General features: G+C 41.2%; 1 protein-coding gene and 1 non-coding gene across 7 annotated transcripts in view; both read left to right on the top strand.

Annotated features, from left to right (window-relative positions):
* Positions 1–21,772, top strand: part of LOC126248388 (uncharacterized) — a 246,169-nt gene that overhangs the window by 61,803 nt on the left and 162,594 nt on the right. The gene's annotated exons all lie outside the window — the stretch shown is intronic.
* Trnas-cga (transfer RNA serine (anticodon CGA)) lies at positions 7,254–7,328 on the top strand. Its single transcript has one exon. It is a non-coding gene; the product is annotated as a tRNA-Ser (tRNA).

Raw genomic sequence — 21,772 nt, 5'->3', positions numbered from 1 at the left:
ATTTGCTGGGAAGTGGCGGTGCGGTCCCCTACGGCACTGCGTAGGATCCTACGGTCTTGGCGTGCATCCGTGCGTCGCTGCGGTCCCAGGTCGTCGGGCACGTGCACCTTCCGCCGACCACTGGCGACAACATCGATGTACTGTGGAGACCTCATGCCCCACGTGTTGAGCAATTCGGCGGTACGTCCACCCGGCCTCCCGCATGCCCACTATACGCCCTCGCTCAAAGTCCGTCAACTGCACATACGGTTCACGTCCACGCTGTCGCGGCATGCTACCAGTGTTAAAGACTGCGATGGAGCTCCGTATGCCACGGCAAACTGGCTGACACTGACGGCGGCGGTGCACAAATGCTGCGCAGCTAGCGCCATTCGACGGCCAACACCGCGGTTCCTGGTGTGTCCGCTGTGCCGTGCGTGTGATCATTGCTTGTACAGCCCTATAGCAGCGTCCGGAGCAAGTATGGTGGGTCTGACACACCGGTGTCAATGTGTTCTTTTTTCCATTTCCAGGAGTGTATTTTGTCGACAACATTCAAAAGAATAATTGGTTTGTAGCGTTTGGCTGTCGTCGGATCCTTGTGTTGTCCTTTACTAATTATCAACACTTAAGCATTCGTCCACAGTGTATAGACTCTTCCTTGGAAGAGACACTCGTTGTACAGTTCACACAAGTAAATAGCTAATTGATCACATAAGGGTTGTTTCACTTCAGCAGGGATCCCATTCAGTCCTGGAGATGTTTTCTTTTCCAGTCTTAAAATTATTTGCTTAATCTCTTCTCGTCCGAAGGGGTTCACAAGTTTATTGTTTCTGTAGGCTTCCCATAATATTTTTCGCAACTCTTCCTGAACTTCTTTCTCGCCTTCCTCTCCGTCATCAGGAAACAGTGTCTCCATCAGCATGGCAGCTGACTGTTCCCAATTTATGTTACCGTCCCATCAGTCCTTTTAGCGTGGATAAGACTGTTGGCGACCGTATTTTATCGCGGGCTATCTTGTATGGTATACCGCAGGGATTGGCTTCTAAGTTAGTCTCCACGAATTACTTCCATCATTTCATTTTTGTTTTCCATAACGCTTCCTTAAAACGTTGTTTCACATACCTGTATTTCTGTAGCTTTCGAATTCTTTCTTCTTGGGTCATGTTGCTCTGGTGTAGCTTCCTGGCTCATCTTGCGTCACATCTTAATTTATGCAGCCCTTTTGTCCAGATGCACAGTACTCTTCTAGAAGGACTTCTCCTGATAGGTATCAACGCCTCCATTACTCTTTGTAGCCTCAGTCAGTTTTTCCACTTTAACAGCGACATCATTACCCAGCGATGAACTTCCCAGACACTGAAAACCCTTCTCAGTTCTTCCCAGTTTGAATTTCTTGATGTTGTATTAGGACTTCAAGTACATTTATTTGTGGTGTTTAGGAGTTCTCTTCCAGTGCTGGTATAGTGTATGATACTGTGATCACTTGATGTCATTCCGCTCTCACTCTCCAGGCTTTCACGCAGCACGCCGCTGCTGTATTTGCTAGAGTGACGTCTATATTTAACGTTGCTCCAACACTCCCTTCGTAGGTTGGCGGATTGTGAGGTTTATTCAATATATCTTGGTTGAATTCCAAAATGGCTTCATCTAGTTGCCTTCCACAGTCATCATTCAGGCAGCTATGCTTCCGTATTGAAACCGCATTTGCGCCAATGGAGTATACAACAGGCTTAATTCGTCTTAGGTGCCTAATACTCTTTAGCCTTACCATGTGCTTGTCGATATTATCACTAAATTGAAAATACACTGTGGAAAAAAAACGAAACATCAAAAAATTTTTACTGTAGAATAATGAAATTTCGGGAATACATTTGTCTAGGTAACTTATAGAAGAGATCAACATTGCAAGATCAAAGGTCAATGTAAGCATGAGATAAGCCATTGCAAATGTGAAATACTGGTACATTAATAACTGGTGTAACCGCCAGAGTGTTGAATGCAAGCATGCAAACGTGCATGCTTTGTGGTGTACAGGTGCCGGATGTCAGTTTGTGGCATGGTGCTCCATGTCTGTTGCACTTGGTCGGTCAATACAGGGATGGCTAATGCTGTTTGCGGATGATGCTAGAGTTGTCGTATGGTGATGTCCCGTATGTGTTGGACTGGAGACAGACTTGGTGATCGAGCAGACCAAGGCAACATGTCGACACTCTCTAGAGCATGTTGAGATACAACATTGGTGTATGCGCTAGCGTTATCCTGTTGGAAAACACTCCCTGGAATGCTGTTGATGAATGGCAGCACAACAGGTTGAATCACCAGACTGACACAGTTTTGTGGTCAGGTTGCATGGGATTACCATGAGAGTGCTCCTGCTGTCATATGAAATCACATCCTATACTACAGCTTGAGGTATAGGTCCAGTGCGTCTAGCACGCAAACAGGTTGGTTGCAGGCCCTCAACTGGCCTCCTCCTAACGAACACACGGCCATGACTGACAACGAGTCAAAACCAACTTTCATAAGGAAACACAACAGACCTCCACCTGCCCTCCAATGAGCTCTCGCTTGACACCACTGAAGTCGGAAATGGCAGTCGTTTGGTGTCAGTGGAGTGCACGCTACAAGTTTTCTGGCCCGGAGCTGTCCTTGAAGTAATGTATTTGCAACTGTTCATTGTCTCACTGTATCGCCAACTCTTGCTCAGATTGCTGCTGCAGATGCAGTGTGATATGCCAGAAAAACAACGGTTCAAATGGCTGTGAGCACTATGGGACTTAACATCTGTGGTCATGAGTCCCCTAGAACTTAGAACTACTTAAACCTAACGAACCTAAGGACATCACACACATCCATGCCCGAGGCAGGATTCGAACCTGCGACCGTAGCGGTCACGCGGTTCCAGACTGAAGCGCCTAGAACCGCACGGCCACACCGGCCGGCGATATGCCAGAACCATACGCTAAACATCTCTTTCGGTAGTACCACGTGACCGTCCGGAGCACCATCTCGCCCGTAAATTCGCGTGACCGCCGCTGCCAGTAATCGTGTGCAGTGGTTACATTCCTGCCAAATCTTTATGCAGTATCGCAGAAGAAACATCCAGCTTCTCATAGTGTTATAACACGACCTCGTTCAAACTCAGTGATGTGTTGATAATGGCGTCTTTGTCGCCTTAAAGGCATTCGTGACTAAGATCAACTCACCACGTCCAATCTCAAAGGTAACTAACGCTCAAGATCATTACAGCGTGTATTTAAAGCAAACCTGATTTGCATCCCCGTAGTGGCGCTACTAGCACCACTATTATACGACTGGTGAGAAACTGGAATAGATATCATCTTCCAAATGTGGAAACAACTTTCGTTTATGTCGCCCAACTCCTTCTTGGTGTTGTGATTTTTTTCCTTCAGTGTACATGGAAACCAGGATGCAACTCTCCTCTCTGGTTAACATATCCTCATATATTACCTGTTCTGAACAGTACTGTGATTAAAAGCACATTTACTTGAAGTCTTGTAGCCTCATTAATACACTTGCCACTTCTCGTGGCATTAAGCTGCCCTATTTTTGTCTCCATTAAAAAAATAGTAAATCCTACTGGCCTGCCGTAATTTGGCCACCTTACGGCGAAACATTAAATTTGCTAACACGCTGCCTCTAGTGCTAGCGGACGACACTAAAGCGGCTGATCTTGTTTCAGATTTTACCTGTGAAGGTGGTTTCTACCACTCTTTGTGAAGTAGAACACATTGGCGTCGTCGGCTGTTTGAGGGATTGGAGAGATGCCCCTTCACCTTCTCCGATGCAAGGGGCCCATTGTTTCCATTGCTTCGTGTCCCAGCGTGGCTCCTCCCCATTGCCACCATTTTTAATTCTTCATTACTTTCGTCGTTGGTTTACTTTCTTGTCGTCGTTCTCTTTCTGGAGACTTTATCAACTTGTCTACGTCGCTAGTTCTTTCGTGGTAATGGATGGGGAGGAAATGCCGGTCGGATGCAAAGGGTGCATCTTCCATCGCGCAATGTGTCCCGAGGGCTATCAGTAGCACTTCTTCCTATATGAGATACAAATTTCGTGGAGCTGTGTTACTTGGCAGTGACACATCACACGAAAGTTACTTTCTTTCATCAGTTTCGCACACCGTTGTACATAAGGTGTCTCATTCATACATTCAGTTATGTTTCCATTATTCATATAAAACCCAATTGCTTGGATCTTGCCCTCTCTTACATTCATTCTTTGTCGAAGCCAAATGACATGTTTTTATGAAATATTTCTATTGCTTGTAAAAGATGTGTGAGCTGTGTCTTTATTAAGGCATATAGCTGGATGTGATCCACGTGCATAAGGTGACATAACTGACAGCTTAACTCGTTGGCAATTTTGCTGTCAAGACAATATCAGGTTCAAACATATATTGATGGAGGTGGGTTGATTGTTAAATAGAACGGTAGCGGGCTTAAGCTTTCCACTTGAAATATGCCTCTCTTGATCTTACATTTCTCTATTGTTATTGTTTCTCGCCATTTTGGAGTAGATGTGTCTTCTGTTTGCTTGTGTCCAAGAATGTTTTCTGACAGAAATGAAATGCTTGTCTTACAGATCTGGTAGGTTTTTGTAAGGTACATAAGTGGAATGTAATAAGATGCTGTTCTGTAATCAATTTAGGCCGTAAATATGGTATTTATCTGCTGTTTTCTCTAGTATGATAGAATTTATGGCCCCCTGTTATCTGTTTCTCGCAAATAAGCTTCTCTACCCTTCTGCCATTACCTTACACCAATTGTTTACGTATAATATTGCGTATGCAAACTGTGAAAAATTTAGTAATGTGCATAAGCATTTGAGATGGCTGTATTTTTTTTGGGGGGGGGGGGGGCGGGGGTCGTTTTCTCCTTTTAGTGAAAGGCATGTTAGGCGCTGCATTAGTTATTTTAGTACAGTATCTGGTCTTTCAATGAAATTATTGAAATAATTAGTGAAACGGACATGAGTTTAACAGAAAAGTTTAAACTGCTGACTCATACTAAGAAGGAAATTTAGGAGTATATCAATAGTAAATGCACATGCACCAACAGAGGAAATGGAGGATATAATTAAAGAGCAGTTCTACGAAGACCTGGAAAAAATATCGTGCGCAGTACCAAAATATCACCTGATACTAGTAATAGGAGATTTTCATGCGAAAATAGGGAGGAATGAACGTCGAAGTGAAGTTTCTCGAAAATATTCGTTACATAAAGAAAACAACGAGAATGGAGACTTACTATGCCAATTCGCAGCAAGGAATAATATGATGATTATAAGTACCTGCTTCCCATACAAAAGGACTCATCTGGGTATGTGGATGTCTGCAGTCAATGGAGTAGTCAATCAGATTGACCATATTCTAGTGATTGCACGCCACTCCACATCAATTATGGATGCACGGAGCTGCAAAGGACCAAACTGTGACTCAGACCGCTTTGTGATAAAATCAGTGTTGAGAGAGAAACTGTCATTAACAAAGGGCAACAGAACAGAAAAGAAGATGGACTGGAATAGTGACAAACTGAAAATCCTTGATGAAGTAAAAAAATACCAAGCAACACTAAGCAGAAAGTTGAGCAATGAGGAGACTGAAGTAGGAGTAGACGAAAGATGGAGTGATTGAAAAAGCCATTAAAGATGCTGCAGAAGAAATAATAGGCATGAGAAGGAACAGAGGAACCCAGAAATGGTTTGATGAAGATTGCTGGTCAGCAATAGAGGAAAAGAACAAGATAAGAATAAAAGTGCCACAGAAAGAAACTAAAAGTAATGTGAAACAATATAGAGAATTAAAGAGAAGATCTAATAGATTGTGCAAGAGAAAGAAAAGAGAGTGGATTAAAAAGAAATTTCAAGAACTAGAAGAGTTAAAGGTACAGAGTGAAATAAGAAAGTTTTATCATGCTTTAGACAAAATAAAGAGCAGATTCCAGCCAAAAATAATGGCATGCTCCAGTAAAGATGGGAAAATGGTTCAAATGGCTCTGAGCACTATGGGACTTAACATTTGGGGTCATCAGTCCCCTAGAACTTAGAACTACTTAAACCTAACTAACCTAAGGACATCACACACATCCATGCCCGAGGCAGGATTCGAACCTGCGACCGTAGCGGTCACGCGGTTCCAGGCTGAAGCGCCTAGAACCTCACGGCCACACCGGCGGGAAAATGATAAGGGAGGAAGAACAGATATGGGAAGATGGGCAGAATATTCCAAAGATACACTAGATACCAGCCTAGAAGATGAAGAGACAGCTGCACAGTAGAAAAAAAGTGCAGCTGGAAGTAGACAGTGTTGCCAGCGAGGCAAAAAAGCCAACCCTACAATAGATCTCCCTGGCTGTACAAAAGACGAAAAACAATCAAGCCCCTGGGGAAGACAGCATAATCCCTGAATTAATAAAAACTGGTGGAGTGTGTGTAATAAAGGAAATGCACACATTAATATCAGTTGTATGGGAACGGAGACTATGCCAGTTAACTGGAAAACTAAAATAATAATTTCCAATCATAAGAAAGGGGATAGAACAACATGTGAAAAGAATAGAGGCATAGCACTCCGAAGCACAGCTTATAAGATCTTCACAAGTATATTAAACGAAAGGATACAAAAGTGTGCAGAAGACATACTAAGGGAATATCAGTGTGACTTTCGACCAGACAGAGGAACAACTGATCAAATGAGATTATCACTCTGCAGCGGAATGTGCGCTGATACGAAACTTCCTGGCAGATTAAAACTGTGTGCCGGACCGAGACTCGAACTCGGGACCTTTGCCTTTCGCGGGCAAGTGCTCTACCAACTGAGCTACCCAAGCACGACTCAGGCCCCGTCCTCACAGCTTTACTTCTGCCAGTACCTCGTCTCCTACCTTCCAAACTTTACAGAAGCTCTCCTGCGAACCTTGCAGAACTAGCACTCCTGAAAGAAAGGATATTGCGGAGATATGGCTTAGCCACAGCCTGGGGGATGTTTCCAGAATGAGATTTTCACCCTGCAGCGGAGTGTGCGCTGATATGAAACTTCCTGGCAGATTAAAACCGTATGCCGGACCGAGACTCGAACTCGGGACCTTTGCCTTTCGCGGGCAAGTGCTGTGGCTAAGCCATTTCTCCGCAATATCCTTTCTTTCAGGAGTGCTAGTTCTGCAAGATTCGCAGGAGAGCTTCTGTAAAGTTTGGAAGGTAGGAGAAGAGGTACTGGCAGAAGTAAAGCTGTGAAGACGGCGCGTGAGTCGTGCTTGGGTAGCTCAGTTGGTAGAGCACTTGCCCGCGAAAGGCAAAGGTCCCGAGTTCGAGTCTCGGTCCGGCATACAGTTTTAATATGCCAGGAAGTTTCAACTGATCAAATATTTGTGATAAGACAAATGGTGGATAAATTCTATGAATATGATATAGATCTGCATTTCCTATTTATCGACTTCGAACAAGTCTTTGACCGCATAAACCGGCAAGAATCAAACAGAGTACTGGAAGAAGTTGGCTCTTGTGCTAAACTAATAAGACTAATCAGAACGACAATAACGGACAAAAGAGCAAAAGTAAAAGTCTTTAGCAGAACAAGTGAAAGCTTTGACTTTAATAAAGGCGTGAAGCAAGGTGATAGTCTCTCCACTGTCCTATTCAATATAGCCGTGCATAGTGTAGTAAATAAAATCAACAAAAGAGGCATCATATTTATGAAAACTAACCAGATACGTGCATACGCTGATGACCTTGCTATAGTAGAAAGAGATATCAATACACTCCGAGAAACATACCAAGCAGTGGAAATTGACCTCATAGTAAATGAAAAGAAAGCAAAATATATGGTAATGTTACAATCCGAGGCCAGAAAAACCTGTAAAGACCTAAACATCAATGGGAAATGCTTCAAAGCAGTGTCCTTTTGTAACTTCTTAGGAGCCCTAATAACAAATAATAACAGTATTGTAAAGGCTATATGGGAAAGAATACAAGCAGGAAACAGATCCCACTTTGCAAATATGCGACATTTCAGACATAACCTTGTTACAAGAAAAACACAACTACTAATATGTAATTCCCTAGTCTGACCCAATTATCACAGTGGATCAGAGGTATGAACAATGACAGAACATGGCAAAACTGCGCTAAGAAGCTTTGAGCAGAAAATACTACGCAAAATCTGTGGTCCAATAATAGAGGAAGAAGGCGGGAGAATACGCTACAGCGCCGATTACAAGTATTAATACAAGGTAAGGACATAGTAACATTTGTGAAATTCAGCGAATACTACGGCTAGGACATGTGGAGAGAATGACAGAGGATAGAATTCCAAAGAAAATGATGAAAGGTGTGATCCATTCAGCTAGGCGAAAAGGGACACCTATAAGAAGATGCATTGACGTCATAATGGTGGATCTCACAAGTATAGGAGTCTGGGGGTGGAAAATAGCAGCAAACAATCGAGATACGTGGAGGAAAATCATTGAAGAAGCTAAGGCTCACCAAGGGCTGTAGTGCTGTCAAAGAAGGAGGAGAAGAAGAAGAACGTGTGTCGTCTGTTTCTTCGTATCTGATAATTGTTGCTGACGGAAATGAAATCGTTGTCGTATAGATCTGCAAGATTTTTGTAAGATCCTGTTCTGTAATCAATTTAGGCCATAATTATGGTATTTATCTGCTGTTTTCTCTAGTATGATAGAGATTATGGTCACATGTTCTCTGTTCCTTGCAAATAAGTCTCTCTATCCTTCTGCCATTACCTTCACTTTCAACAATTATATATATATATATATATATATATATATATATATATATATATATATATATATATATATATATATATATATATATATATATATATATATATATATATTGCTTATACAAAATGTGAAACATTTGCTAATGTGCATAAGTATGTGAGATGGCTGTATTTGGGGGAAGGGGATCGTTCTCCCCTTTTACGGAAAGATATGATAGGCGCTGCATTAGATATTTTAGTACAGTATCTGGTCATTCAATGAAATTATTGAAATTATTGTTGAGACAGACAGGAGTTTAACAGAAAAGTTTAAATTTTGTTTGTGACCAGAGGACCTGCCTCTTTCAAATTTATCATTAAAGATCTTGACCCAGCGATCTTCATGGCAGTGATAGTGTGGTTTTCAGTCCCTTGCATGTGTTTTGTTCTTACCACATCACTTTTATTCCAAGAGTTATTTGGATTATTATATTAATATTATCTACTTACCCTATGAAGAGCAACGTATGTAAAAAGAAATTTCAGAATGATGCGTAGTGAAGTGTGTATTTAACGGCTTCAGTAGTGCTAGTAAATATAAATGTATAAATAGATGAAGCAAATACTTTTTACTGTTTTTGGCGGTAACGAACGGTCAGCCTTGGTAGCAGAGGTCGTGTGTTACTTGCTGACCTCTTAGTTAATGGTTAATTTTTTTCAATTAAAGTAGATGTCTGCGGTGTATAATTGATAGGTCGTTGGTCTGAGTCGTGACCGGCATCGTTACTTCACTTCCATTATCCCTCAATTACTTCATGGCTCCCCTCCGGACCCAGTCGTACCAACGCATAACTCATTACGCTGTGTATGACCATTAACCGCCTGAACGAGCCTGTCTTGGAGATCTGTTTTCACCTTTCTGTTTGCCGCTGTCTATGTTTATATGTGGAATTGCAATGGTAGAATGTAGTCATATTTAACGATGGAGAACCAACAGATAAACACTCACTAAAGAAAACATCGTAACCATTGTGACCCTTTAAATTTCACACTGCATATTGCTTCATTTACTGTCTGGATGTTAAAACTCAGCATGCTTCTACACCAACAAAGGCGCTCATGGTGTCCTACGACGTGCAATATTGTACGTGAGACAGCACAGGACATCACAGAAGCTAACGCACTGAATGTATGGTCTGGAGGAGCGGCTTTTAAATTCTCTAGATTTTCCGTGTCTTTGGTCTTCACGCCATTCCCAACAGATGTATGCTTCATGTTCACACGGACGAAATGTTAAGCTCTAAGCTTAGTTACTTCTTTTGTTATCAGATGTGCTATGTTTCCATAGATTGATGGCGTAGTGTGATGAAGTGCCAAAGCAGAGGCAATCTCATATTTCCCAGTGTATTCCAGGGCTACGTAGCCGGTCTGAGGTGACATTAAAGTACAGTCAACGTGATCATGATTGTCCCAAGAATAGTGCCGTAGACGCTACACCGTGATTGGTTTTTGTGGGTTATATTCATTTTGAGATTATTTTCTTTAGGAAAGTTCCTTGTAAGTGTTCATATTTGCTTGAACAGTACGATTATTTTGAGTGAAACACAATTTCTCAATGTATGTTTGCAGGTGGGAATATTCAGCCACAAAATAATTGTTAAAATTCATGGTGAACCTTCAGCTGCCCTTTATTCTGCACAATGCGCTTCGCTACTAGTTTCGGTCAAATGACCATTATCAAGCATAAGCCTAAAACGAATAAATCAAATCAATAGTGTGTCCACTGTTTACAGGTAATTAGAAGGTTAAATATCGTATTACTTAGTGGCATGAACAGCTGGAAAGTTATAAGAAGAGTAATTTTCTCTTTTGAGCCCACCATAGTAGTACAAAATCTTTTACAATAATAGCTGTGTACAATAGTTTTCATAAAGAAGCAAAGTTCACAGCGACAGCTAGTCACACACTGACAGATGTAATCAGGCAAAACATTGAAGGATACAGTCAAAGACAACGCCATGTCAAAAATAGAAACTATAGTACATGTCAGCAATAGCAGTATCAGCATAAGAAGACGTACATTATAGTCTTTTGTTCCATTTAACACTGTACATTAGTGAGATAGATCGTGAAACTACAAATGTACGAACGTAATATATCAAGGAATGCAACACTGGCGACTTTTGTAATCTGAAATACATCGTAAGTGCCGAAAAGAATTCGGTTTAAACCATAGAAAGCCATTTATTGACATAGGAAATGCCACATTGGCGAATTTTGTAAATTACAAAACATAGTAACTGTCGAAAAATAAGTCCGCTAGGACATGTTACTGGACCAGGATGTTGCTAAGTTAACAGATAAAAACCAAAGTGGCATATAATAGCAAATGAACATCAGCTCACAAAATAATGCATCGTAAAATTCCATGTACAGTGTGAATAACAACAAAGCTAACCTCACACAGTATCCTATACTAAAATACATTATGACAGTAACTCCATTCCTCGTGAACATACAGATAAAGACTTTATCATTCTTTTAATACTACATACCCAATGGAAGATGTGGTGGGAGGCTTTTGTAAACAGAAGATTATTACTTATGTATTTACTTTTTATAACTTTTTACTTTACTCTTATTATGGTACAACTTTCCAGCCGTCCATGCCAGTAAATAATACCGAAACTAGTAGCAAACCAAATTGTGCAGATATATATATATATATATATATATATATATATATATATATATATATATATATATATATATATATTGCATTTTGTGTTTATTATTATCATCAAAACACAGAGTATCTCTAGGAACTGACGTCCAAAATAAAATGTTACGTGACATAGGATACCAGGGGGTTGTGCTGTTACTAGGAAATATTCTATTTTCAAAGAACAAGTTGAAAAACCTGTATTAGAAAACACATAGTATATTCAAAAGAGTTAAAACACAGTTTGCTCAAAGTGTGTAAAACAAAGCTAAGAACCATATATATGCTTAAAACTTATGCTCAATATTAGGGCCTAATAAGGTAAGTCCGGGTCACCAAACGTCTCCACAATCACAGTAGAAACTTTCAATCTGTATGCAATTACAAAGCTTCACATAGAACAGACTACTCATAAGTAATATTAACAAACCATATCACAAATGAGACCATATTGCAACATTACAGAAGAATCTACAGCATGACCTATATAAGCTTTATATTTGCATTATCACTCTTTTGGCTGTAGAAGGGTGGGGGAGGGGGGGGGGGGAGGGTGACATCACCACTAGAGATTAATGCATGTAAGATAATTAAAAATCATTATGAAGACTATAATTTATAAACATACATGATACTTGCTGGAAAAACTGACATTTTGTGTGTACATAAAAACCTATGGTCAATACAGGTGCCCACAGAGAGGGACTGTCAGTCTCCAAACACTTCTATCCTTACAGGAAAAGTCCAAAGATGGAAATACATCCAGACATTGTACCTAGAATACACTTTATCTAATATGTCCCATATAAAATCGTACCAGAAATTAGTTGGTACACTAAAAACCCAAGTTACAGTATTACAAAAGCATCTACAATGTCACACTTATATACTTACATACTGGATCGATAAAGGGGGGCTGGGGGAAGCCATTGCAGAGCTGGAGAGTGTATGCTTTAACTTTCGAGGTTGTTACAATTAGCATCCATTAAAGTTCTTCACTCTCCAGCCATGACTTGTCACGGAATGCTTTACAGCAGCAACTGTGGAATTTCGAGTGTTAAGAAACCAACAAACCCCTCATCCAATCGACCAGCTGCCACAAGCTCACCAACTTAGCAGAACTCAAAAACATCGCAGCTACAGTGGCTTTTCTACTGCAGAGGAACGTTAATGGGTTCAAGGAATGTACGGAGGAATTAAAACACTTAAGGCAGAAAAGAGCTGCTGGCCGTTGTGGCCGAGCGGTTCTAGGCGCTTCAGTCTGGAACCGCGCGACGGCTACAGTCGCAGGTTCGAATCCTGCCTTGGGCATGGATGTGTGTGAAGTCCTTAGGTTAGTTAGGTTTAAGTAGTTCTAAGTTCCAGGGGACTGATGACCTCAGGCGTTAAGTCCCATAGTGCTCAGTGCCATTTGAACCATTTGAACAGAGAAGAGCTCTGTCTCTTTGCCTGCAGGATATTCATTTTAAAGACACTGAAACGCTTGATATAAAGTGTTACGAAGGCGTGGTGCTGAAAAGTAATACCTCCGAATTTTTTGTGTGAAAACTCAAAACTTCTTAAATAAAACAGTCTGTTAACATTCTGCGTCTTTATTCTTCTTGTCTGCATATTTACTTCTCAACATAGCCACCCTGGCGACGAATACATTTCTCCCAACGAGAGACCACTTTGAAGATTCACTGTAGAATGTTTGATTTCGTTGACTGAGATACAACCTCTTGTCTGCTTGCAGCGCTTCATCGCTATCAAAGTGAAGTCCTCGAAGGCGTTTTTTAAATTTGGGATACAGAAAAAAATCGGATGGAGCCAAGTTGAGACTCTGTGGAGGATCCTCGGTGATAGTGAACCCAAGACGTCGGATTGTTGCAGATGTCGCGGCGCTCATATGTGCTCTGGCATTGTCATGCTGGTTCTCCATGTGTGGATGAACTCTTCAGATTCGTATTTTCAGGTTTCTGAGAGTCTTCCAGTACCTTGCAGAGTTTATGATGGTGCCCTTTAGCTACCACATTCACATTCAAAACACGGAATAAATTGTTGAAAGATCTCTAATCTCCTCTGTTTCATATCAAAAATGAGCTTTCTTGCTACCCACCGTGCACAGTTTTCTGTACTGCAATTCTGCAGTGATGGCCTATACACGCTTTCGTGATATGCTACACTTACCTAAGGCCTGTGTTGTGTTACCCGACGATTTTCTCTGATGAGTTCATTAGCCTGATTCCGATGAGTCTCGTCAATTTCCATGCGTGGTCGTCCAGTCCGAGCTCCGTCACATGCATTTGGGTTAGCACCAGCGTTTCCTTCATTACGAGCACGAACAACCTAATGTCGCATATTACAGATTTCGTACAGTAATCACCGTACACAGCTTTCGTTCTTATTCACACTGTTCTCATTCACTGACATGCGAGAGTCATTCAATAAATAAAGCAACGCACTTCTTTTTAAAAGCAGGTTGGTTTTATTCAGGATCCCAATACTCCATATTATTGCCCATTCTTTTGCCTACAAAAATCTATTTTTCAATGTAGTCTCCTTTCAACGCGACGACCTTACGCTACACGTTACTGAGGAGAAGGGGGGGTGGGGGTGTATGTCTGCAAGGTATCACTCTACGGGTCGACGTCGTAGCCAACATCTTGCTTCATCAGTAATCATCCACTTACGGCTTCCCGCGGGGTGCATCCTTCATTGGGCCAAACAGATGGAAGTCGGAAGATACGAGATCCAAGCTGTTGGGTGGACAAGGAAGAACAGTCAAATGAGGTTTTGTGAGCACTAACAACAGAAACTTCCAGTTAATCAACGAGGTGTTTGATTGTCATCGGTCGATCACCTTGAATGAGAGTGTCCGGACGTTCCAACATTGCAAGAATCAGCTGCGTGCGGCCAGCCGGCACGCGTGACATCGGATAGGATTGTGCGACCTTGTTGCGATGGTGGCGGACGCCTCACCCAACAACTCTCTGTGCTTTTGTTCACTGCGTGGTGTACGTAGATATTCTGCAAGCGCCTATGAATATCTGCTGTGCTCTGGTTTTGCGCTACAAGAAACTCAATAACAGCTCTGTACCTGGAATGCACCTCCGTTACAGGCGCCATTTTGTAGGCTACATACAGCTCTGTCGCATATCTGAACGTCGCGAAACTATAGGGTCTGAAGCAGGGAGATTCTACGATGTCTCACAACAAATTCCTTATTTTTGCAACCGAAATTGGCCGAGAAAAAGATGTGCAGCACTACTAAGTGAACACCGCCATGTTACACCCTACAATTCGGAGGCCTCTAGTGGCAGAGGGCTACAACTTGCGGCAACGAAACGGCAGAGTCGACGTAGTAATATGCGTGACGCACAATACATCAACCAATACTGAGAGAATACAATAATAATAATAAGAAGAAGAAGAAATCGGAAGCACAACTTTTCAGCACACCCTCGTACAAAACACATCGTAAGGACGACCTCACTGGGGAGCAGGCTAAAGGTGGCGACGAGAAATGAAATACAACTCATCTCTTCCCCTCAACACAAACTCACCAGCAGTAACCTGGTATATTTCAGTTTCTGAATAAAGTAACGATATTTAGCCTTTACTTATGTCTCCCTCCCCATCCCCCTCCCCCCTCCAGTGAAACACTAATTTTGAAACTGAAAATATGTATAACTGATTCAGAGATGAGGAAAAACATTTTTGTAAATGAAACACATTTTTATTTCATTAATAAAGAAATTTGTATATAATAAACTAACATTACTGAAATCATCGATTTGCCCAACAATTTAATAAGTTACCTTTCTAATGAGTTTTTCCAAACGTTCATTTTTGAGCTGAGACATTTGAGATTTGGCAGATAACTGGTGAGTGCAGTTCATGTATGTTAACTCAAATGTTCAACAGCTAGTTCATATCGATATTTATATTCCCGAAAAATATTTTCTCGCCTTGCAGGTGGGAATTGCTAGTCAAAGGTCGACCTCTTTCTAGCGTACTTCGAGATTTCCCTTCTTGGAGTCTCCAACGTTCATGGTCTTCAGTACATTATACTGTAGGCAGCCATTTGATGTAGCAAGCGCCCTAGCAACAGTGCAAAGGCTTCTACAGCTATTGCTGTGATCTTCTGTCTGATGACTGGTTTCACGCACCTTTCCATACTATTCTGTCCTTTGCAAGTCTCTCCCCAAATAATACTGCAACGTACATTCTCCTGAATCTGCTTACTGTATTCATCTCTTGGTCACCCTCTGCAATTTTTACCCTCCACACTTCCCTCCAGTACCAAATTAGTGCTATCTTGATGTCTCAAAATTTGTTCTGTCAGCTGATCCCTCCTTTTAGTCAAGTTTTACAATAAATATCTTTTCTCCCCATCTCGATACAGTACCTTCTCTTTAATTATGCGATCTACCCATCTGATCTTCTACATTATGCTTTAGCATCACATTTCAAAAGCTTCTGTTCTCTTCTCGTGTGAACTGCTTGTCGGCACCATTTCACTTCCGTGCAAGGCCACACTCCAGACAGATGCATTCAGAAAAGACTTCCTAACTCTTAAACCTGTATTCGATGTTAACTGTAATAGTGGGGGTTGCTGTTCCTGGGACAAGGGGGCATGTTTCCGTAAGTGAATAAACCAGCCTCTTGCGCTAGCCTAATTTTTTTTTCTTGCCTCATATGTAAACAAACTGTCCACTTGGGTGCATATGTTATTAATTCACGTCGTAATCAATGGACAATAACCGCACCGCACCTTACGCTCCTGAATGCTTGTCTTCGTATCATGAAGACAGTGGAGAGAGGGCCAGAATTACTTATTTATTTAAAATTTTAAAAATAGAGCACGACTTCTGTGGCGAAGTGTGACTCAAAAAAATTACGCCCCAGTGTGCTGCTATTGGAAACGCCCCCACCACTTCCCCCACCCCTCCTTAGTGTCCTCTCAGCGTTCTGAGACTGTCATTTTTCATCTGGACCTCAAAGGAGCAGTAGCAGCAACAGGAAATTCAGGTGACATTGCAAATTTCCTGGATAGCGTAGCACCCAGCAGTACTACACTAGGTTTGGCGAATAATCAGCACGTAACGCTATTTTCTGAAGCATACGGTACTGTGTATAGTGCTGTAGCTAATTTATACACTACTGGCAATTAAAATTGCTACACCAAGAAGAAATGCAGATGATAAACGGGTATTCATTGGACAAATATATTATACTAGAACTGACATGTGAGTACATTTTCACGCAATTTGGGTGCATAGATCCTGAGAAATCACTATCCAGAACAACCACCTCTGGCCGTAATAACGGTCTTGATGCGCCTGGGCATTGAGTCAAACAGAGCTTGGATGGCATGTACAGGTACAGCTGCCCATGCAGCTTCAACAAAATACCACAGTTCATCAAGAGTAGTCACTGGCGTATTCTGACGAGCCAGTTGCTCGGCCACCATTGACCAGACGTTTTCAGTTGGTGAGAGATCTGGAGAATGTGCTAGCCAGGACAGCAGTCGAACATTTTCTGTGTCCAGAAAGGCCCGTACAGGACCTGCGACATGCGGTCGTGCATTCTCCTGCAGAAATGTAGGGTTTCACAGGGATCAAATGAAGGGTAGAGCCACGGGTCGTAACACATCTGAAATGTAATGTCCACTGTTCAGAGTGCCGTCAGAGCGAACAAGAAGTGACCGAGACGTGTAACCAATGGCACTCCATACCATCACGCCGGGTGATACGCCAGTATGGCGATAACGAATACACGCTTCCAATGTGCGTTCACCGCGATGTCGCCAAACATGGATGTGACCATCATGATGCTGTAAACAGAACCTGGATTCATCCGAAAAAATAACGTTTTGCCATTCCTGCACCCAGGTTCGTCGTTGAATACACTATCGCAGGCGCTCCTGTCTCTGATGCAGCGTCAAGGGTAACCGGAGCCATGGTCTCCGAGCTGATAGTCCATGCTGCTGCAAACGTCGTCGAACTGTACGTGCAGATGGTTGTTGTCTTGCAAACGTCCCCATCTGTTGACCCAGGGATCGAGACGTGGCTGCACGATCCGTTACAGCCATGCTGATAAGATGCCTGTCATCTCGACTGCTAGTGATAAGAGGCCGTTGGGTTCCAGCACGGCGTTCCTTATTACCCCCCGGAACCCACCGATTCCATATTCTGTTAACAGTCATTGGATCTCGACCAACGAGAGCAGCATCGTCGCGATACGATAAACCGCAATCGCGTTAGGGTACAATCCGACCTTTATCAAAGTCGGAAACGTGATGGTACGCATTTCTCCTCCTTACACGAGGCATCATAACAACGTTTCACCAGGCAACGCCGGTCAACTGCTGTTTGTGTATGAGAAATCGGTTGGAAACTTTCCTCATGTCATCACGTTGTGGCCAGTAGTGTATCAGTTCTTTTCAGATGATGTACATTTAATTGCTACTTTTCTCATTTTCACCAATTTTTTAAGAAAATGTATGTAAATATGGGTTTCGTGACCAATTTTACCGATTTTTAGACACAACGCACATAAATACTGATTTCGTTGTTATTTTACCGATTTTGGAGAAACACACATAAAATACATAGTTTTAAATGTTTAGTAACTAACACAACCAACATATGACACTGCTTACAGTTGTTAGGCAAATTTTATCGATCTTCCCTCAGTTTTGGAGGTATGTATTCCTCTTTGGTATATATTGATACTCAAATGTTGCACCAGATGTCATTGTGCTTTTGTTTTACTCGACATTAAATCCTGAGCTTTCTGGGGTCGCGATTTGTGTCGACAGACCAGCATTTACCTTGCCCTGCCAGTAAATGTCACACTTAGCGAGTCGTTCTTTCCCAGACTTGTATTTGAGTTATTGTCGGATGTGTTTGCACTCTGGTCAGCCATTGGGCTCCATAGATTATACGCCTGTGACAATATATACGAGCTTTTATCTGACAAGGGGACCTTATGTACTGGTCCTGTTTGATTTTCTTTAAGTATATTTATAGGATTTGAAATTTTGTGCCCAAAAGTCAATTTCCTAAAGCAGTGCTACACAATTTTAAAAAAGAAAAACACAAAAATCCTCTAAAAGTGACATGATTTTCTCTGCTGTTAACTGCAAACATTTTGTATATTGTTCGTAGATGCTTGTAGCTGAATGCGTAGCGTTGAAGACTGGTGATGAAAAGAGTGTCTGTTTCGAATCTCCTTTTCAGTTTTTTTATTTTTATTTAAAAGTCTATATTTTTTGTCAAATGGAAATTAAAACAAGAAATATTGAATCATAAGCTTCTAATGCAGGAAACAAAATCTGATAAAGATATTTGAAATTACTTGTATACATCAATAATACTCCAGAATGAATTTCACCCTGTATCTTCTCTGTTTATCACTAATGCCCACTTATTTCTTCTTTCTCATTGCACGGAGAAACTAGCATACGAAATGGACCAGTACTATTGATGAAACTTCCTATAAGATCTGTGAGGAAGTTTCATTTCAGTGCATACTTTGCTTCAGAGTAAAACTTTCTTCTGGGGTGTTATTCATGTATATACGTCATTTCACGTTTGTACCATATTTTGTTTCACATGATCCATTATTGAAAATAAAATGTTTTTTCCATTAGGAAATTATGATTCAGTATGCCTTCATTATCATTTACATTTCACAAAAAGTACAGTATTTAAATAAAAGTAAATGGTGTGAAGGAGATTCGAATCAGAAACTCTTCCGTCACCAGTCTTCGACTCTACACTTTTTTTTAATTCATTATAATTTGCATACTTATTACGTATACAGTACTCAGCTACAAGCATCTACGAAACAGATGCGAAATGTTTTGCAGGTAAGAGTGGTCGGAAATCATCTCATTTTTTCAGGCAGCTTTTTCGAGTTTTTCTTTTTTTGATACGTAACAGATCTGACAATAACTCAAATACATTTCAGTCATTTTCACAAGTCTGGAAAAGAACGACTCGCTGAGTGATCTACTGGCAGCGCCAGGCAAATGACGGTATGACGCAACCCCAGATAGCTCAGGATATTAGGTCGAGTCTTCTTTGTGATTCAAATTGCGGTGTGGAAGTGTTACTGTTGCGGATTTCCATGAAGGTTTATTAGCTTAATTTTCCAGTACAGAGATGTTTTTGTCATACCAAGACCTAAAGCTTGCTCTCGGTAACGGGAATTCACAGGTAATGTTCATAGCAAAATGGTAACTTCAGTAAAGTAGCCATTTGGTTAGAAACCTAATTTCTCAACCTCGTCCGATATACTGCGTTGTGACGGAAGAGGCTGATGAACTGTTTTGTACGTCAGGTTATGGGTTGATAAATCAACTACTTTCTTAGGCTGTTTAAACCTCGAGTTTTTTTTCTAAACTGTAAAAATGTGATGTGTCTCACTGTAACAAAATACGGTAGGTTTTGCCAGTGAACTGAAGATTGTGAAATCTGTGAACATCTCAATTTTGGCACGTCTACGAGAGCAGTGTATGGTGTTTACGTCGATAAATATTCTCTTACGGATTGAGATGTATGGAAAAGACAGGGAGGCATGTAATTTTCTGCGTGGTATAATGAATATACCGTCACCGTTTTCAAGATTCGATAAGGTGAACAAATAAATTTTGCAACATGTTAGTGGTGTGGCAAAGGAAGGTATACAGTGATCGTTAAAGAAATTGCAAAAGACGGGAGAATAAGTATAGAAGCTGGAAGAAAAGAATGAAGTACCAAGTTATCTTTGTATTTCAGTAGATGGCTCATGGATGAAGCGAGGGCACAGTTCACTGTATGGGGTCTCATATATTATTAGTATGGACATAGCCAAAGTTACATATTTTGTGACAGTGTCCAAGTATTGAGTGTGCTGTAAGGAAAAAAAGAGGAAGACAGAGAAGCAGAAAACGCCTGGCAAAGAAAACATGCACAAACATGCGACTAAAAGTTGTTGCCTTGCCCCAAGAACTTTTCCGGGTGCGTATCCACAAAACATCAATCTCTTGGGTAGAGTATGAAGTGATTACTTTCGAAAGTCATGTGCGTCCTGACATCATGCCACACAGCCGCAGTCCACTCTTTGTCTTTGGTTTCTGTCTGCTGTGGTAGCTTCTGACATGTAGAATTCTGCGATTCTTTGTCTTTGGTTTATGCCTGCTATTGTAGCTTCTGACATGTAAAATTCTACGACAGATCACTAAACAAACATTTCCATATAAAAGCACATCCATTGTTATGTTTGTAGGAAACACCGTTACATTGCCAACAATAGCATTTAACCACAGTTTATGATATGTAGAAAACTCAAGACGAGCCTTTGCAACTGTCCATTTCTTGCACTTAAATTTCCTTCCGGTATTAATAGTAAATTTGAATATTTATAAATTAATGTCGTATTTGATTGCACGATGATTCGAAAACAGATTGTACAGTCGTAGTCCGAGATTGCTATTGCTCCAACAGGTGACACCAATTTCATTAAACTGTTTTGCACATACAATTTTCGATCGATTAAGGAGTATAAATAATATGAGTGCGCACAAAATGACGGGAAATTTTCACTTGGAGTGGTATATAAGCCCTACAAAATTTGCGTTATCTTCGGGATGGTGAATACCCCGACGAGGTAAACAATAAGTGGATGCCGGCTGCATGGCAGGAAGTGTGCAACAAATTCGAAACAGGCAACGTTTGTGTGTGAGTGCAGCTGCCAAGAGCGACAGACAGCTAAGTAAATGATTCCTCTCATACTACCGAATGCTGTGATGTATTTTTAACTGGAGAATGAAAAAAAATCGCTTAGGATAAAGAGGCGAGGCAATAAAGAGACAATTGTAGCATAATCGCTGCGTCACTTATGATGATAAAGTTCGGTGCAGCAAGTAACTGACAAACAAGTATGTTTCAGAGATGTTGCGAGGCTAAAAAATGTGCTGTGCTTTGAATGAGTTAGCACATAAATTGTAGCACCCACAACTTTAGCATTACCTGCAATCGTCACCAAATAAAACAAGCGCGGGGCCACCCAGGGGCAGAAAATTCTACACTATGCTAGTGGACTATTTACGTGACATTAATATGAGTTCTAATCCAGGAATTGATCCATTTCCCGCGACTTCACTACCATCTAACGTTGAACAGAGGACTCAGAAATATGTTAAAAGCCGATGTGAAAACAAGTAAAGCAATTGCAACACTTGAATGCCGGAAAAGGTACCTCCGACAGCCACTCTTTTAAAAAGAGTATTATCTCGATGTAGTCGGCTGTTGCTAGTTTGTCTTCCCGAGGCGTTATCGCGACAAAAGGAGCGACTGATG

Source organism: Schistocerca nitens, chromosome 3 (genome assembly GCF_023898315.1).
Source record: "Schistocerca nitens isolate TAMUIC-IGC-003100 chromosome 3, iqSchNite1.1, whole genome shotgun sequence".
Classification (NCBI taxonomy): Eukaryota; Metazoa; Arthropoda; class Insecta; order Orthoptera; family Acrididae; genus Schistocerca; species Schistocerca nitens.
The sequence above is the reverse complement of the archived record's forward strand: the minus strand, read 5'-3'. Positions and strand labels throughout refer to the sequence as shown.